The 20,505-nt window shown below is 36.5% G+C and overlaps 1 protein-coding gene across 4 annotated transcripts in view; it reads left to right on the top strand.

The window, feature by feature from the left end:
• HPSE2 (heparanase 2 (inactive)) overlaps window positions 1-20,505 on the top strand; it is an 840,195-nt gene that overhangs the window by 68,697 nt on the left and 750,993 nt on the right. The window lies entirely within an intron of this gene.

Below are 20,505 nucleotides of genomic sequence, written 5' to 3'. Positions count from 1 at the left end.
ATGGAAGAAGTAAAAATAGAGTTGTTTTTTATACCCAAGGAATCTTACCGTTGCCTAACTTCCTTTTTGTTCTATGTAATGTTATGCTTTACTTGCTCTCAACAAGGAAATCTTGGGTTATTCTTCTGTTCTTAAGTTTATTTTTTTCCAGTCTTCCCCTCTTTGTATTGTATTCAATGTGATTTATTTGTATGCATGTTTTTTTAAGACCATAATTGCATCTTTAATGAAGATGTACACCATTTTTTTAATGTACATCAAAAGCCAGCTTAATATTTCTAAAATGTCATATTCATCATGTCGCTCTTTTGCTAAAAAACTATGGTTATTTTTGGATTGCTTACATAATATGTTCAAACTCCTCAACCTGACATTCAAAACCTTTCACATTTCAGTCTCAGCTTACTTTTACTACCCTGTGTTTCCATATACCTTTTATTACAGCCCAACTTACTTGATTGTTCACTGTCTTCTTAAAGCACCTTTATTATCTCAACCCCGTACCTTTGTTCAGTTACTATATGAATATGCCTTGAATGTCTTTCTCTTGGCTAAGTCAGAGCTTATTCCATCCCACCTAGTTTTTGAAGGCCCGTTGCAAATGTTCCTTATTTGCACAAAACTGTTCTTGAACAGGTCATTCCACAGTGATCTCTTCTTTAGACTGCTGTAGCTTTTACTCTTTATGCTTTTCTTTTGGCTCCTTCTGCCTTGTTTTGCCATTTAATTTTATGTATGTATATATATATATATATACACACACACACACACACACACACATATATACACATTCAACTTTATATATATATAGACATTCAACTTTATATATATACATATATATATATATATATATTTTACCTTTCCATCTAGAATGCAAATTCTTTATAGGAAGAGACCATATCTAATTATTGTATATCCACAATGTCTAGCCTTTATGACACATAGTAGATCTTCAGCAAATTTTCTTGGGTGTATGCTAGGTTAAAAGCACTGTGAAAGGCCCTGGGAAAATGGAGGTGACCAGTGGAGAAATGACTGAAGGTATACATGAAGATTCTATTCATTTTACACTTTCAACACATATTCCCATGCAGTTCATTCTTGATGCTTATTTTTTAATGGCATTCTTCATGATTTTAACCATGTGCTCTTTATCTGTGGTTGTCTAAGTTGTCTTTATTTTATGCTATGTGTTAAATTAACTTTATTATCCAGTTTAAAGCCTTGCACTAGAACTACATTTTAAAAAATTGTATCTGTTTCTACCTTGCCTTTACTTTTGCTTTTCTTTGTTAGTCTAATGTAATTTCTATCCCTGATTTTTCAATTCCTGGTGTAACAGTGCCCTTTCACAACTTTCAAATATCTTTTATCTTTATCTCCTGAAGATTTTTCTCTTCAGAGAGCTTCTGAATTCTAAATGATGAATGTGTGTATACTTTGTAAACTCTAAGACACTGTATAACTATTATTATTCTCTTTTCTCTAGGAAGCTTTTCCACAGATGAAGTAGTTAATTCTTTTTCTTTTTAATCCCATTCTATCAATCAAGACTTATGGTGTAAGAACAGCACAACTGCCAAAATACATATTTGCCTTGAACTTATCCACTTTCTATTATCTCATTTTATTTCACATAATGGTTTTGAAATTCTGTTACATTTAATAAGTATGTACTGATTATCTACTCTCTGTTTAGTTTCATGCTAGACAAAGAATGGCAGAATATAAAATAAATAAAAGATGCTATCCCAAATCACCATTAGAACACAACAGTAATAATTGCTTTAGGTGAGATACCTTAATCAAGTGTTGGACTTAGCGGGTGGAACTTTAAAAGAGGATATTTGCATAGCCTTAAAGCATCTCCCTCATAATATTTATTAACTAATTATTGTGGTGGTTTTAATATATGTCCACAAATTCTCCACCTCTGGGAGGTGGAGCTTAATTCTTCTTCCCTTGAGTGTGACTTGGATTTAAAGAAGAGAGTCTCCAAAGGGGAAAATAGTAAGTTTTCACTGAAGAAATTGACAGATATCATTTTATCAGTGACTAAGGTTAACATCAGCAGATAAGTCATATTGATATCATGTATTATTCTCTGATGTGATATAATGAGAAGGGCACTTCACCATGTAATATTCTTTCCCCAAATCTGTAACTCTCAGTAAACATGAGAAAACATTAGTCAAACCCAAACTGAAGGATACTCTACAAGATACCTGACTTGTATTCTTCAAAAGATACTGCATCTGCTGTCAATGAACCAATAGTGTAGTTGGTGAGACAACATTAACACTGACAAAACTGAAGAATAACAGAAAGACAATTTAGAATGAAGTGCTAAGTGGAATATAATAGTTTGCCAGGGTATAACAAGAAAAGTAGAGTTGAATGCTGGTGAGACTTAGGTGGGAGTTAGATAGGTAGGTAGACCTTAGAGAGAGAGAGATAAGAAGAGAGGATATGCAACTCAAGAGAAAGAGCATGAGGCAAATCCTCGTATATATTTGGACAGGAAGGAGACCACCCTGGCTACATAGAAAGTATGTTAGAATTATCTTCGTGTGGTAGAACCATGTCAAAATCTTTTTTATAGAAGCCTATTTACACATTTTTGTTAAATAGAAATGTTTATAATGAAAGAAAAATGTATAAAAATAAAGTACATTAGAAATTATCCCAAGCAAAGTTCATATTGCTAGAATTATGTTTAAATTGAGTTTTAATACATTCTAATCTATTTTTCTTAACTTCAAAATATGTAATTGAAGAAGAAGAAGAAAAAGAAAGTACATGTGTGAGAGAAAATGTTGGTTGGGTAAATCCAGATCAGATTATGGGAATCTTGAAATTTAGGCATAGTAAAATGGAATTGGCCATAGAGGAAAAAAGAGGCCATTATAACTTATTTTACTTCATTGGAGAAGGGAAGGACACATTTCAACAGGGGCCTTCCATGACACTTGCTCTCTCCCATCTTCCCTTTCCAAATCACTAGACACATTCATCCCCTCCCTCTAACTAAACTGTGTTATAATAACTGCATTTGTCAAGGTTTGAGTTACAAAGCATGCTTAAAAGACAGATCCTAAAATTGAATTATTAATTAGATCCTTACATTGCAAGTTTTATAAAGTAAAAGGTCTTAAAATTTGCTTATTATTTTATGTTATTCTTCCCTCTTTTGTAGAGTAAATGTAGGCTAGTATTTTATAATCATTTATTTACTCATTGAGTAGGCATCTAGTTTCAGGCCTCTGTTTGACACTGAAGCTGGGAAGATTAATGGGGCCCAGGTGTGATTGTGAAATTACTTACTACTGACTTCTTGTTACTTCAGCAGCAGCAGCTAAAAGCAGTTTGTAGAGAATTTTAGGCCCAAGAAAAGACTTCATTCTAACTTCATCCTTGGCATTTCACAATTTGTCTGCCAATAACTTTAGAAGGATTTGATATAATTTAATATTGTATTAAAAAGTGTCAGTAGCCGGGTGTGGTGGCTCACGCCTGTAATCCCAGCACTTTGGGAGGCTGAGGCGGGTGGATCACGAGGTCAGGAGATCGAGACCACGGTGAAACCCCGTCTCTACTAAAAATACAAAAAATTAGCCGGGCGTGATGGCGGACGCCTGTAGTCCCAGCTACTTGGGAGGCTGAGGCAGGAGAATGGTGTGAACCCAGGAGGCAGAGCTTGCAGTGAGCCGAGATTGCGCCACTGCACTCCAGCCTGGGCGACAGAGCGAGACTCCGTCTCAAAAAAAAAAAAAAAAAAAAAAAGTGTCAGTAATCACCTGAAATTTTATGTATGTTTATTTATGAAGTTTTATTTATGTTTATTTTATTCTGCCTTTTGAAATCAAAATGGATGCATTTCTGTAATACCTTTGAAATTTTGTACCCAGGCCCTGAGTGTGAGCTGCAGTTCACTATATCCCAGTAAATTTGAATTTGTATCTTACAAAGATTTAGTCACCATGTCTAGTCACAGTGTAGTCATTGTGGCCACGTGCATACTGCTAGAAGTGGTAGAGACCAAGAAATACTGGTCCATTACTTGTGGAGGTGGCTTAATTAATTTCAGTGAATCAGAAAAGCCAGTAAATAAACCTTTTAATGCTGACCCACATTTGTATAATTTACCACCTTGGGGAAAAAGGTAATTCATCAATTTTTTTTGTACAATGCAACTGTACTACTGTTGACAATACCAAATTATTATTTCATCTGCCAAATTCATTTAAATTATCTCTCCTGGTCTCGCAATCCCTACTGATGGGATGGGGACCTCATGGAAGAAAAGCAGTTTCTTTCAAAAAGTTTTCTGGTTTTGCTTAGTCTGCTGGTCACGTGATCTGGACTCCTGTAGTCAGAAGTCTTGTCTGAGAATCCTTCATCAAAATGGATTAGATGTTAAGAATCTTAATTTGGGTACTTCTTAGTTCCTTAATCATGCTTTCAGCTATCTCAGTCTGTAAGACAGTAGATTGAAACTCTGAGCTGTGTGTGTGTGTGTGTGTGTGTGTGTGTGTGTCAGAGAGAAAGAGAGTGAGAATGAATATGAGTATGAGAGAATTTTGTGTTTCATTCCCTGAACTTGTCTATCGGTGGTAATTTAGGCAAAGTGAAGACATATTTCTTGACTAGTGGTTAGTGCTGTTCAAGGTTTACATACCTTGTACAAGTTTGTTGAGTTACTTTATCCATTGGCTTTCATGATCTAATTGAGTTGAGTTCAGTTCCATTCAGTTTTCTTCACTTTGATATGGTAAAAGACAGTGTAATTTTGCTCAATTCAATAAATGTTTTTTGATTATCAGTTATATATAAGCCAGACTTAGTGCTAGATATTGGGGCAACCAAGAGGAATAAACATGAACTGTACTCTCAAGAGTGCTGTGATCTTATATATTAAACATAAATTTTGTAGTAGTCTCCAGTGTCCTCTCTTTAGTTAGACCAATCTTTGCTTAGTTCCTCTACTTCTCCACTTACATATATTATACTTTCCATGTTGAACACACATCTCCCTCTCCCCTGAAATTGAAAATTTTACCTGTTCTTGAAAGTGAAAATTTTACCTGTTCTTGAAAGCTCTGCTCAAATTCCATCTTTCATTAAACCTTCTGCTAAGTCAGTACCCATTAATTTCCCTCTTTCTCTAAATTTTTCTAAAATTCTTTTCTGAATATGCACTCCAATTTAGCCCAAGTACCCAGACTGACTTAAGCAAGTCATTTTTGTCCTTAGGAATTTACAATAAAAATACACCGCTATTGTTACACATACAAAAACCAATATAGATATAACCATCATCATACTGCATGGAACAGACACATTAAGTCAAACAAAGTATTTATGTTATTTACAAACCTAAATATATGTGTTTTGGTTTTTGTGTAGCAGATAATGAAGAGTGAAATGTATATGCTGTATATTTAGAAAAGATGGGTGCATGCATGTATCTATATGTTTGTGTTGAAGGAATTAGGGGTTAAACCAGTACCTTATTTTTCACTTGGTTTGGAATGTGAAGTTAGAAAGCTGGGAAAAGGTAAACTGCCCAGATTTGGGACATTATCTCTTAAATACTATGGAAGAATGAATGTTTCTCTGCAGCCCAATAATAGTAATAACACAACCATAATAGTAATACTTAACGTTATTGAATGCTTATTATGTGCCAGGTACTGTTTTAAGCAGTATACATGCATTAATACATTAATCCTTCCATCAACCCTATGAGGAAAGTACTGTTTACCCCATTAGACAGATGGGGAAACCAAGGCACAGAGAGGTTAAGTAATTTGCCCAAGACTACCCAGCTAATGAGTTGTGCCACAGGGACTCAGTGATATCAATCATTAAACCTTCAAGCTTAAATGGAGCCTCTGCTATGAAGTATTAAATAGCTGGTAGAACCAGGATTAGATCCCAGTCCTGTATTGTGCTTAGGTAAGAGAGGGATTCAATCTTTGAATCATGCATTGTCTTATTTATTCGTCCATTCATTTGTCTGGCTCCGAAACCGCTAAACTAAGCATTGTGGAGCATTAAAAAAATGTGTGCCATATGCCTTCCCATGAATATAGTCCCATGAACATATTCAAAGGTCTTGTGGGTTATGACACAAAATAGTTGTTAGGTAAAACAGAGAACGATAACTGCAGGAAGACACATGACTGCAGGAAGACACATGAACAGTTGAAAGAAATGATTGTCACATTTTAGGACATGTTGAAGGAGTAGAACAACAACTGATCCAATGTAGGAAAGGACTTATAGTTTCTCTAGGAAGGAGGTTTATTTTGGAAGCAGATGCATTGAAGGGAATAATAGAAATGGATCAATGGTGTTATTGATGTAAGGGAAATTTCAGGAAAAAAGAGAAATAAGAATATTTGAAAAAATTATTGGACAATTTTGAGAATATTTGAAAAAATTACTGGGCAATTTTATAATTACTTTTTATTTATACACTGAACCATACTCTGACTTATTCTTCCTTCAAGTTTTAAGCCTAGTGAAGTCCTGTGAAGAGAAAAGGGAATTGATAAAGGTGAGATTTCAAGAAAGCCTTTTCTTCATACTTCTTTGCCTTATCTTTCTGTTTGAACTGAGATTTTGTTAAATTCAAGTAGGGAACACAACTATAGACACTTAAAATGAAGAAATCAAGGAACAAAGAGGTTATATAGTCTGCAAAATGTCTCAGGGGTTAAGTAACTGTACTAGTAAATGGCTGAGCTGTGGTTGAATCCAGGGCAGTCTCTCTCCAAAGCTGGTGATTTTCATTACCCCTGTTATAACATAGCAGCACAGTGTTTCTCATTCCTCTACCAAGTCAGCTTCAAAGGCCTTTCCCCTAGAGGAAAGGCCTTTATATTAGCTGGAGTCTGATTTGAAAGTTTGCTTGTAAATAGGGCTAAATGATAATTATTGTTGTTTCCCTTGTGACTGTTTTCATCTGGTTTGGGCACTCATCACCTCACACCTGTTCTGTAGCACGTCTCAGCTGGGTTTCCTGTTTTCAGCCTCTCTCCATCTTGTTGTCTTATTAACCTTTCTGAAGCTCCACTTTCCTCCTGTCACTGCCTAGCTCGAAACCTTCACCGACATCCCTTGTCTGCTAGCTCAAGTTTTTGAGCTTTCCAAGGCTCCCTACGGTCAGTCTGCACTCCTTGGCCAGCTTCTCTCCGCCTCCCTATAGGAACCTAAGTTTATTCACAAGCAGATCGTGTAGCTTGTTACTCTACTTCTACCCTCTCTGACATTCTTTTCATTTCTAACTAACCCTCTGGATATTCCACCCTATCATCCCTCTGCCACATTCTACCCGCTTCTGAATTCTGCCTACTTTTCAAAGCCCTGCTCAAGTTTTTTCTCCTTTTCTATGATTCTTTGCTATCTTAGCTCAAAGTGTTTAATTAATTCATTTATGAAACACTTATTGAGCCTGAGTTTCTAAAATACTTATTGTCTAAAAATCACTCTTGTGGCCATTTTCGTATTCTGCTTTATGTTCTCAGGTATTTTTTTGTGAATGTTCATGTAAACTTGGCTCTACTCCTAGATTATAGGGCACTGTGAGAGTAGTGATTGTAACATTTCTGTAGTTTCTACAATCTAGTGAAGTGCCTTTTATGTAGTAGCTCTTCAGTAAGTACTTGTTGACTGGTTATTTCCCACTTATTTGGTAGCTAATATGCTAATAACCTATCTCCCACTTCTAGTTGTTGCTTAACTTCTTCATACTTCTACAGATTTATGCTTTTCATTCATTTTATTATCAATTTAATGCATGCACATGAATATTCTCATTAAATAATATGTACATCAAATAAAAACTGAAAGCCGGCCAAGTGCGGTGGCTCATGCCTGTAATTCCAGCACTTTGGGAGGCTGAGGCGGGCGGATCACCTGAGGTCAGGAGTTTGAGACCAGCCAGGCCAACATGGTGAAACACCGTCTCTACTAAAAATACAAAAATTAGCTGGGTGTGATGGCGGGCACCTGTAATCCCAGCTACTTGGGAGGCTGAGGCGAGAGAATCGCTTGAACCTTGGAGGTGGAGGTTGCAGTGAGCTGTTGCACTCCAACCTGGGCAACAAGAGTGAAACTCCGTCAAAAAAAAAAAAAAAAAAAAGTGAAAGCCTCCCTTCATGTTCCATTCCCACTTTTTTTTTTTTTTTTTTTTTTTGAGATGGAGTCTCACTCTGTTGCCAGGTTGGAGCTGGGGTGCAGTGGCGCAGTCTCAGCTCACTGCAACCTCCACCTCCCGGGTTCAAGAGATTCTCCTGCCTCAGCCTCTGGAGTAGGTGGGACTACAGGCATGCGCCACCACGCCCAGATAATTTTTGTATTTTTAGTGGAGACAGGGTTTCACCATGTTGGCCAGGATGGTCTCGATCTCTTGAGCTCATGGTCTGCCCACCTCGGCTTCCCAAAGTGCTGGGATTACAGGCGTGAACCACCACACCTGGCCTCCATCCCCAATTCTACTCCATAGGTATAACCACTTTCTTTTTTTTTTTTTTATTTTTATTTTTATTTATTTATTTATTTATTTATTTATTTATTATACTTTAAGTTTTAGGGTACATGTGCTCATTGTGCAGGTTAGTTACATATGTATACATGTGCCATGCTGGTGCGCTGCACCCAGGTATAACCACTTTCAACAGTCTGACCTGTATCTTTTCAGATCATTTGCCATGCATACAGAAGTATATACATTTTAAAGTATATAGATAGAATCACATTGTTATAAAACTTGCTTGTCTAGATAACCTTATAGTTGGTAATTGTGGTGTGTTTTTCAGTGGGTAAAGAATATATGCAGAGGACCTGTTTATTCTCTTTCATTGGTACTTTTTTTTTTTAACAAGAAGTTATCTGTTTGTTATTTGTGCTATAGTATCATATTTCTCTGATCTAAATTAATTCTTTCCCTGTAACATCTCTTTAAACACCATTATCCATCTTAATCCTTTTAATAACTATAGTACATTTTTTGGGTAAGTGTCACAAAAATGGCCATAGCAAAACTAACCTTATGCATCAAAATATGATATCCTTTAATAAAATAAGTGCTTTGTAAAGTTTTGGATGAAGATAGAAAGTGACACTAACATTATTTTGATTTTTGGCTCAAATAGTATATCACTATGTTATTTGTAAGAAATCCTGGCTAAGGAATTTTTGATTCTCTTTGAATATTACTCATCTCATTAATGCTGCTCTGTGAATTTGAATACTAATCAGCCAACAAATAAAGATTTTTAAATACCTGGGATAATTTTTAGTTAGAAACAGACTAAAGAAGGCAGAAGGTCGCCATTTTTGAATAGCTCCCTAGCCAGTTGTCTGCAGGAGAAAAATAATTACACTTTACATTTGTAATATTTAAAGATTGTAAAAACTCCTCTGATTTTCACAGTACGGTAATCTTATTTTAAGTTGGCATCTCCATTTTATAACTGAGAAAACAGACTCAAGGAAGTTGCTCAAAATAACAGGGCTTTTACGTAGAAGAGCTGGGATTAGAACTCAGTACTTATACATTTAAGCATGACATTCTTAAATGAAGTATAACAGCTAAAAGTAATCCCTCCACTCCACTGAAGTGAACTGGCATAGGTACTTGTGTTTTGGGGGTGGTTGGGCCAATCTGACACAGGTTCTCTGGGAGACTAGAGTGGGTCTGTGGTTTCTGGGAGAGGCCATGTGTGCTTGTAGGTGTGCAAGGGTGAGTTTACTCCTGGATTCTTCCATGTTTTTAAACTGTCATTCATTGACAGACTCCTGAAGAGGCTGTAGAATGACATTCTTGGAGACTTAGGACTTGAATCCCAGACCCCCTTTGCAGTAGGCCCCAAACCCAAGGTGTGGTTAGAAACCAGTCCAGAGAATAGGAGCACTATTTGAGAGCACTCTGTGGGATGCCAAAATCACTTCTGAAACTTCCAAAAAGATTCTAAAAGCCATTGAAATGCAGACATTCATTAGCTATCACAATGCACCCAGTGAGAGGAGGAGGAGTCTGCTTCCTTTACTGCAGAGGAGGCCCATAGTGAATAAGCAGAGGAGTGGAAATAGAACTTGAGCTTTCTGGTGACTTAGTCACTAAGCCATGCACACTTTAAAAAATGAATGTAATCACCATTGAGGTAAATCTTTGATTATCTCTCAGTGGCCTGATAGGTATGTTATTCTCATCTGGGAGTTTATTTCCTTGTAATTGTTGGAAAAGCAGATCATGGACTTATTTGCCTGGCCATTACGAATCTCCTTGGAAGAGTAGACTTAGGATAAATCCTGTGAGATGTAGATTCAAAAGGATCTATAGGCTAGGCTTAGCCAAGTTAAAATCCATAGGTGAAACTAAACATGTAACCTAAAACTATTAGAAAAATAAGTGCTATTGTTTCATAGAACATTTGTAGAAGCAAATGAATGGCACCCCTGTCCAAAACTCAGGATTTTCAACAACTTGCAGCAGAAAACTTACACTTATGAAATGTCTTCACTTGGGGTTTTTGTGTCACTGAATGACTGAGGTCTTTTGTTTCTTTTGTTTTTCTCATGGCAATAAAGTTGAAATTTAGCAAGCTTTCAAAATGAAATTTCTCATAGAAGTTATAACCACAGGTTTTAAGTTTTCATCACCTAAATGTGGAACAGAACGATTGAAAACTCAGGGGGAGGGGAAAGAGAGTTGAGGACACATGTGGTGTGTATCAAGAATCAGTGTAAATCAGAAAGGTGTGGTAAGGGGGATTTCCTGTGTTACAGACTTGTTGAAATTATGCTCCCCCACCTTCCATCAATAAATTCCAAATGAAGGTGCTGGCCTTTCTGACACCTTGCCCCTTACCTGACACTCTGAGTTTCCTTCAGAAAGCTTCAAGGAAACTCAAAGTGTCAGGTAAGGGGCAAACTTGTCCTTGGAGATAATGTGTTCTTTGACTGTGGCAGTTACTTACCTGTAGGATGGGACCAGACTAGTACAATCTGAGCCTATTCTTTTTATCCCTGTTGTTGCATTCATTTCCGGGTTTCCAGGTATTATAATAATAAATACCATTTGTTGATCAGTTAAATGTTACAAGTACTGGACCAAGAGCTTTTCAAAGGTGATCAGGTTTGGTCTTCACATCCCCACGAGGCAGCTACTATTAATTGTCCCATTTGATAGAAGCTTATAGAAGTTAATCAGTGGTTCCCAACTCTAGCTGTCCATTAGTATTAGCTAGGGGAGCTTTAAAAAATATCGGGGGCAGGCACAGTGGCTCACATCTGAAGTCCCAGAACGTTGTGAGGCTAAGCCAAGAGGATTGTTTAAGGCCAGGTGTTTGAGATCAGCCTAGGCAACATAGGGGAACCCCGTCTCTACAAAATAAAAAGTTAGCTGGGCTTGGTGGCACACACCTGTAGTCTTAGCTACTCAGGAGGCTGAGGCAGGAGGATTGCTTTAGCCCAAGTGTGAGGCAGTGAGACATAATCATGCCACTGCACTCCCACCTGGATGACAGAGATTTGTCTCAAAAACAAACAAGCAGCAGCACAACAACACAACAACAACAAAACTGGGTCCTAGGCCAATTCAATCAATCTCTAGGGTGGAGCTTAGGCATTGTGATTTAAAAAAATCTCCCCAGGTGGTTCTAAAATGCACACAGCATGAGAATCTCTGTGTGAGCTGATTTGCCAAATGCACTTCAGATGGTCTGTAGTGGCCTTCAAATCTAGAGCCCAAGTATAGCCAGCTTGAATCTAAAGCCAGGCACAGCCAGCTCTTACGGAAAAATGCCTAAAGTTTTAATGTGCATTTGAATCGCCAGTGGATCTAGTAAGAAATAAGATGCCGAATTTCTAACAAACTTCCAGGTGATGCCCTCCTCCTGGCCCGGGAACCAGGAGGAGGGCATCACCTGGAAGTTTGCAACAGCAAAGCTTGCTACTAGATACTAATGTTACTACTTATGGTAGCAAGAGGAGAAAATGTTCACCGAAAGGCAGAAACAACATGGGGAGCTGGGAGGGGCTGCTCATGCATTTTGCTTTAGTGATGATGGCAGGGATCACAGGCTGATTATATAAAGTTCTTAGTGTTTTCCTAGGGCTATCATAGGCTTTCCTAGGGTTTAAATAAACTGTTATGGGTTATTTTTCTATTCTTGAGAATGCTTGGAACTTCAAGACTGTGGTGAAACTAGTAAAACTTCACTTGTTGAGGTGTTTTAAATCTGTTAGGAAAAGATGTGATTGTAATTAAACTGGTCAGTTATCAAACCCTTTCTTCCTGTTCTTAAAGGGGGCTGAAACAGGAGTTCAGATAGATGAGAAATGATAAGATAGCCATGAATTTTCACAGTTACATGTTCATTCAATTAAGTACCTACTATGTACCAGCATTGCAATATGCTGTCCTTATAGGATACAAAAATGAATGAGACATTGTTTTGTCCTGATAGAACTTACACTTTAGTGGAAAAAAATGACGTATAGAGTAGATAATGATATAGTAGAAATCTGAACAGGCAAATTACAGAGGAAGAAGCAGTAAACCTTACCTGAAATAGTTGAGGAGAATTCCACAGGTGTCACCAGACAAATTTACTGTTGTTATTGTCTCTGATTGTTGTAAATGTTTATAAGAGTTTAGGTTAGGCCAGGTGCAGTGGCTCACGCCTGTAATCCCAGCACTTTGGGAGGCCGAGGCGGGCGGATCACCTGAGGTCAAGAGTTCGAGACAAGCCTGGCCAATATGGAGAAACCCTGTCTCTACCAAAAATACAAAAATTAGCGGGGCATGGTGGCAGGCGCTTGTAATCCATGCTACTCAGGAGGCTGAGGCAGGAGAATCGCTTGAACTCCAGAGGTATAGGTTGCAGTGAGCCAAGATCGTGCCACTGCACTCCAGCCTGGGCAACCAGTGAAACTCTGTCTCAGGAAAAAAAAAGAAAAAAAAAAAGTTTAGGTTATTAGACCATTGCCGAGATTTTTAAAAGCTTCCTCTGCATTTCAGAATGGTTTCATAATTTTGAGATTAAAGGACCAGGTTATTCTCATCAATTACATGCATGACAAACATTTTTTAGATTAAACGTATTTTCTTCTGGAAGTAGCAACAATATCAGCAACATTATCAGACTACATTTATTGAACCGTTCCAAGGTGCTAGGCACTGTGCTGAACACTTTACAAGTATTTGTCTTATTTAATCTTCCTTTAAAAACAGCTTTATTGAGATAGAATTCACATCCTATACAATGCACATACCATTTAAAGTTTACCATTCAGTGACTTCTATTATAGTTAGAGCTGTGCAGCCATTGCCACAGTCAATTTTAAAACATTTTCATTAGCCCAAAAGGAAAACTCTCACTCCGTGGCCGTTTCCTCATAACTTTTCCATCCCAGCCTTAGGCAACCACTAATCTACCTTCTGTCTCTATTGGTTTGCTTATTTTGGATATTTCATATGATGGGAATCATACAACATGTGGTCGTTTGTGACGCTTTTTAAAATTTTATTTTACTTTAAATTCCAGGGATACATGTGCAGAAAGTACAGATTTGTTACCTAGGTATACTTGTGCCATGGTGGTTTGCTACATCAACCTGTCATCTAGGTTTTAAGCCCTGCCTGCATTAGATGTTTGTCCTGATGCTCTCCCTCCTTTCGCCCCCCTACCCCGCCGACAGGCCCTGGTGTGTGATGTTCCCCTCCCTGTGTCCATGTGTTCTCATTGTTCAGCTCCCACTTATGAGTGAGAACATGCAGTGTTTGGTTTTCTGATCCTGTGTTAGTTTGCTGAAGATGATGGCTTACAGCTTCATCCATGTCCTTGCAAAGCATGATTTCATTCCTTTTTATGACTGCATAGTATTCCTTGGTGTATATGTACCACATTTTCTTCATTGGTGAAAATAAAGAAATGTCCATCATTGGTGGGCATTTGGGTTGGTTCCATGTCTTTTCTATTGTAAATAGTGTTGCAGTAAACATATGGGTGCATGTGTTTTTATAGTTTAGGTTGGGCCGGGTGATTTATATTCCTCTGGGTATATACCCAGTAATGGGATTGCTGAGTCAAATGGTATTTCTGGTACTAAATCCTTGAGGAATTGGTGCACTGTCTTCCCCAATGGTTAAACTAATTTACATTCCCACCAACAGTGTAAAAATGTTACTATTTCTCCACAGCCTCACCAGCATGTGTAGTTTCTTGACTTTTTAATAATCGCCATTCTGACTGATGTGAGATGATATCTCATTGTGGTTTTGATTTGCATTTCTCTAATGATCAGTGATGTTGAACTTTTTATCATATGTTTCTTGGCCACTTAAATGTCTTCTTTTGAGAAGTGTCTGTTCATATCCTTCACCCACTTTTTGATGGTTTTTTTTTTCTTGTAAATTTGTTTAAGTTGCTTGTAGATTCTGGATATTAGACCTTTGCCAGATGGACAGATTGCAAAATTTTTCCCCCATACTGTAGGTTGCCTGTTCACCCTGATGATAGTTTCTTTTGATGTGTAGACGCTCTTTAGCTTAATTAGATCCCATTTGTGTGACTGTCTTCTTTAAGTTAACAAAGTTTTCAAAGTTAATACTTGTTATAGCACATATTAGTATTTCATTTCCTTTTATGACTAAATTGTATTCCACTGTATGAATATACCACATTTTGTTTAACCATTTATTAGTTTAATTGACTTTTTGGCTGTTATGAATATGCTGCTATGAAAATTTGTATACAAGTTTTTGTATGGACATATATTTTCCCTTCTCTTGAGTATATACCAAGGAGTAGGAATATATGCTGGGTCATGTGGTAATTCTATCCTCTTTGAGAAAATGACAAATTGTTTTCCCCAATGGCTATACCATTTCACATTTGAACCAGCAGGGTATGAGGGTGCCAGTTTTTCCACATCCATGCCAACGCTTGTTAATGGCTCTCATTTTGATTCTTGACATCCTAGTAGGTGTGAAATGGTATCTCATCATGGTTTTGATTTTTATTCCCCGATGGCTAATAATGTTGAGCATCTTTTCCTGTGCTTTTTGACCATTTGTAGATCTTCTTTTGAGAAATGTCTCTTCAGATTCTTTATCTCTTTTTAAATTCATTTATTTGTCTTTTTATTATTGAGTCGTAAGAGTTTTTCATATATTCTAGATATAAGTCCTTTATCAAACATATGATTTACAAAATTTTTCCCTCATTCTGTGGGTTCTTTTTACTTCCTTGAGCATGTCCTTTCAAGAACAAATGTTTTTTAATTTGGTAATTATCTCATTTAATTTTCACAATGTCTCTGAGAGGTAAATTCTGTTATTATTCCCATTTTGTAGAAGAGGAAATTGAGGCTCAGACTTGCATAAGGCCACATAGATTATAAGGAACAGAGCCAGGATTTCACATCCATGCTCCCCCACCTCTGCCCATTGGTGGGCAGTTTGACTTGGTACATAATTCTTAATGCCTCATTTGAATTTTTTTTTTTTTCTAAAAACATGAACCCAGAGCACAAATACTCAAGGGAGAACATAAGCCTTCTATGCCTCTTAATGGCTCTGGCAATTGACAGTGACATTGTATAAGATATATGCCTCAAGCTGAAGTTGTGTGTGGGTGTGATGCCTCAAAGAAAATGGTGTTTTTTGTTTTTTTGCCAAATGCTCAATGAAATATGATGATGCTTTCCTTTGATCATGGACATTATGATCTTGGACAGCAGAAGGATGGAACCTATGGCTAGAGGTGGTCTCTATAATAATTGTACAGTTCTTTATCAGAGATTGTTTATGAAGCAAATCATCAATGTTGAACTCTTTAGAGAATTTTTTTTTCTTCTTGTTCAAGTATAGTGACCCAGAATATTTTATTCCAAGAGTATTTTTTCTCTTCTCTGCATTTTGGACTTACCTTAGAAGTCTTATTTTTTCTTAAGGTAGAAAAAAAATTTCATTCTTATTTTGAGACTCAGTTTTTTCTGTAAGAGAACGTTTCTTTTAGTTCGAGTATAATGAAGCTTTTTTGATACAGTGCCAATTCTCTTTCCTACCTGTTTGACTGCTTTTGGTATTTCTCACTCTACCTTTGGTCTGTTATTGTCCTATTCCAGGCCTTATGCTAAAATGGTAACCTCCTTATTGAAGTCAATGGCCCTAATTTCTTTGAAAGGAAGGGAATAAACATTTCTTGAGCACCTACCCTCTGCAAGGCACTTTATTTATTTAATTGGCAAAAACATTCTATATTATTTACAATATGGTGTTTTGAAATATGTATACCTTGTGGAATGGCTCAGTGGAGCTAATTAACGTATATATTACCTCACATACTTTTTAATTTTTCTGTGGTGAGAATAATCTATTCTCTTAGCGATTTTAAAGAATATTGTTACTAACCATAGTCATTATGTTGTACAGTAGATCTCTTGAAGGTATTCTTTTATAACTGAAATTTTATATCCTTTGAGCAATATCTCCCAAACCAACCCTCTGCCCCACAATAACCACCATTTTACTCTCTGCTTCTGTGGGTTTACAAATATAAGTGAGATTGTGTAGTAGTATTCTTTTTGTGCCTGGTTTATTTCACTTACCCTAATGTCCCCTAGGTTCATCCATGTTATTGCAAATGACAGAATTTCCTTCTTTTTCAAGGCTGAATAATATTCTGTTGTATATGTATATATACCACATTTTCTTTATTTATCTGTTGATGGACACTTAAGTGGGTTCTTTATCTTGACTATTGTGAATAATGCTGCAGTGAACATGGAAGTGCAGCTATCTCTTTGACATAGTGATTTCATTTCCTATGTATATATATCTAGTAGTGGGATTGCTGGATTTTTAGTTTCTTGAGGAACTTCCATACTGTTTTCCATAATGGCTCTACTGATTTACATTCCCACCAAGTATGCAAGGGTTTCCTTTTCTTTACGCCCTCACCAACACTTATTATCTTTTGTCTTTTTGATAATAGCTATTCTAACAGATGTGAGATGATGTCACTATGGATTTAATTTGCATTTCCCTGATAATCAGTGACGTTGAACATTTTTTCATATACTTTTTGGCCATTTGTCCATCTTCTTTTGTGAAATGACTTTGCCCATTTAAAAATATCTGTTTTCTTGCTATTGAGTTGTGTTCTTTATATATTTTGAATATTAACTGCTTATCAGATGTGTGGTTTGCAAATATTTTCTCATTTTTTAGGTTGTCTCTTCCCTGTGTTGATTGTTTCCTTGGCTGTGCAGAAGCTTTTTAGTTTGATGTAATCCCATTTGTCAAATTTTTATTTTGTTGCCTGTTCATATCCAAAAAATTATTGCCCAGGCCAATGTAATGGAGCTTTTCCTGTATGTGTTCTTCTAATAGTTTTATAGTTTCAGGTCTTAAATTTAACCCTTTAATCCATTTTGAGTTGATGTTTGTATAAGATGTGAGATAAAGGTCTAATTGCATTCTTCTGCATGTGGATATCCAGTTTCTCAACACCATTTATTGAAGAGGCTGTCTTTTCCCTATTGCCTGTTCTTGGCAATTTTGTCAAAAATCAGTTGAGTGTAATGTGTGGCTCCATTTCTGGCCTCTTGGTTCTGTTCCATTGGTATATGTGCCATTTTTTAATGCCAGTACCATACTTTTTTTTCTTTTTATTATGATAGCTTTGTTGTCTATTTTGAAGTCAGGTAGTGTAAGGCCTCCAGCTTAGTTCTTTTTGCTCAAGATTGTTTTGGCTGTTTGGGGTCTTCTGGGGTTCCATATGAATTTTAGGATTTTTTTCTAAATCTATGAAAAATACCATTGGGATTTTGTTAGGGACAGCATTGAATCTCTTTGGATAGTATGGATATTTCAATGATATTTATTCTTTGAATCCATGAACATGGGATAGCTCTTATGTGTATGAGTCTTTTACCTGTTTGGTTAAATATTTCTAAGTATTTTTTTTTTGTAAAAGCTATTATAAATAGAATTGTTGTCTTCATTTCTTTTTTTTGGATAGTTCATTGTTAGTGTACAAAAATGCTTGTGAGTTTTGTATGTTGATTTTGTATCCTGCAACTTTACTGAATTTGTATATAGTTCTGACAGTTTTTTGGTTGAATCTTAGGGTTTTCTAGATATAAGATTATGTCTGCAAAGAGGGATAGTCTAACTTCTTCCTTTCCAACTTGGATGCCTTTATTTCTTCTTTATGCCTAATTGATCTGTCTAGGACTTCCAGTTCATATTGAATAGAAGTGGTGAGAGAGGGCATCTTTATCTTATTCCTCATCTTAGCAGAAGAGCTTTTGACTTTTCACTGTTGAGTATAATGTTAGCTGTGAGTTTGTCATACGTGGCCTTTATTGCGTGGTGGTACATTCCTTCTATACTTAATTTGTGGAGAGTTTGTATCATAAAAGGGCATAAAATTTTGTCAGATGCTTTTTCTACATCTGTTGAGATGATCATAAGGTTTTTGTCCTTCATTCTATTAATATGGTGTAACACATTTATTGATTTGTGTATGTTGAATCATCCGTGTATCCCTGGGATAAATTCTACTTGTTCATGGTGAATGATTCTTTTAATGTGCTGTTGAATTCAGTTTGTTAGCATTTTGTTGAGGAATTTTTCAACTATATTCATCAGAGATATTGGTCCATAATTATCTTTTCTTGTAGTATCATTGTCTGGCTTTTGTATCAAGGTAATTCTGGTCTCATAAAATGAGTTTGGAAGTATTCCCTCTTCTTCAATTTTTTGGAAGCATTTGAGAAGGATCGGTATTAGTTCTTTAAATGTTTGGTAGAATTTAGCAGGGAAGCTGTCGGATCCTGGCCTTTTCTTTGAGGAGAGATCTTTTATTTCTGATTCAGTCTCCTTAGTCATTATTGGTCTGTTCAGATTTTTTATTTCTTCACGATTCAGTCTTGGTAGGTTGTGTGTGTCTAGGAATTTATCCACTTCTTCCAGGTTATTCGATTTTCTTGCATATAACTGCTCTTGGTAGTTTTCTTAGGATCTTTGTGTTTCTGCGGTACAAGTTGTAATGCCTCCTGTTTCATTTATAATTTTATTTATTTTAGTTTTTTCTCTTTTTTCTTAATCTAGCTAAAGATTTGTTGATTTTATCTTTTCAAAAAAACAGCTCTAAGGCTGGGCGCAGTGGCTTACGCCTGTAATCCCAGCACTTTGGGAGGCTGAGGTGGGCGGATCACGAGGTCAGGAGTTCGAGACCAGTCTGATCAATATGGTGAAACCCTGTCTCCACTAAAAATACAAAAATTAGCCAGGCGTGGTGGCATGCACCTGTAGTCCCAGCTACTTGGGAGGCTGAGGCAGAAGAATCGCTTGAACCCGGGAGGCGGAGGTTGCAGTGAGCCAAGATCATGCCACTGCACTCCAGCCTGGGTGACAGAGCGAGACTCCATCTCAAAACAAACAAACAAACAACTCTTAGTCGTATTAATATTTTCTATTGTTTTTCTAGTCACTATTTTATTATTCTGCTCTGATCTTTATTATTTCCCTCCTTCTACTAACTTTGGGCCTAGTTTGTTTTTTTTTCTAGTTCCTTCAGGCATAATGTTAGGTTATTTAAAATCTTTTTTTTCCCCTGTAAGCTTTTATTGCTATAAACTTGCATCTTATTTTGCTGCTTCCCATAAGTTTTGGTATATTGTGGTTCCATTTTTATTTGTCTTACAATATTTTAAAATTTGCCTTTTAATTTCTCCATTGATCGATTGGTTATTTAGCAGCATGTTGTTAAATTACCATGTATTTGTGAAATTTCTGAATTTCTTCCTGTTACTGTTTTCTACTTTTATACTATTGTGGTTGGAAAATATATTTGATATGATTTCGGTCTTCCTTAATTTGTTAAGATTTGTTTGTGGCCTAATATATGACCAATCCTGGAGAATTTTCCGTATGTGCTCAAGAAGAATGTATGTTTTGCTGCTGTTGGATGGAATGTTTTATATATGTCTGTTATGTCCAATTGGTTTGAGTATTGTTCATGTCCAGTTTTTCCTTATTAATTTTCTATCTGGATAATCGCTGAAGGTAGGTTATTGAAGTACCCTGCTATTATTGTATTTGTCTATCACTCCCTTGAGATCTATTAATTTTTGCTTTATATATTTAGGTGCTGCAATGTTTGTTGCACAGAGATTTTTAACTATTATATGTTCTTCATTAATTAATCCCTTTATCGTGTTTTATGACCTTTTTTGTCTGTTTAACAGCTTTTGACTTAAAGTACATTTCATCTAAGTTATAGCTACCCCTCTTCTCTTTTGGTTTCCTTTTGCATGGAGTAGGTTTCCTCATCCCCTCATTTTCAGCCTGTGTCCTTAAAGGAGAAGTAAGTCTCTTGTAGGCAGCATTTAGTTGAGTATTTTTTAAAATCCATTCAGTCACTCTATGTCTTTTTTTTTTTTTTTTTTTTTTTTTTTGAGACTGGATCTCACTCTGTC

The sequence above is a fragment of the Gorilla gorilla genome, chromosome 8, assembly GCF_029281585.2.
Source record: "Gorilla gorilla gorilla isolate KB3781 chromosome 8, NHGRI_mGorGor1-v2.1_pri, whole genome shotgun sequence".
NCBI lineage: Eukaryota > Metazoa > Chordata > Mammalia > Primates > Hominidae > Gorilla > Gorilla gorilla.
This window is presented reverse-complemented; position numbering and strand designations above follow the sequence as displayed.